Genomic DNA, 251 nt, shown 5'->3' with positions numbered 1-251 from the left:
ATTCGGTTTGCCAGTATTTTATTGAGGATTTTTGCATGGGTGTTCATCAGGGATATTGGTCTAAAATTCTCTTGTTTTGGTGTGTCTCTGCTAGGCTTTGGTATCAGGATGATGTTGGCCTCATAAAATGAGTTAGGGAGGATTCCCTGTTTTTCTATTTATTGGAATAGTTTCAGAAGGAATGGTACCAGCTCCTCTTTGTACCTCTGGTAGAATTCAGATGTGAATCTGTCTGGTCCTGGACTTTTTTT

Source organism: Colobus angolensis, unplaced genomic scaffold (genome assembly GCF_000951035.1).
Source record: "Colobus angolensis palliatus isolate OR3802 unplaced genomic scaffold, Cang.pa_1.0 Scaffold1017, whole genome shotgun sequence".
NCBI classification, from domain to species: domain Eukaryota; kingdom Metazoa; phylum Chordata; class Mammalia; order Primates; family Cercopithecidae; genus Colobus; species Colobus angolensis.
This window is presented reverse-complemented; position numbering follows the sequence as displayed.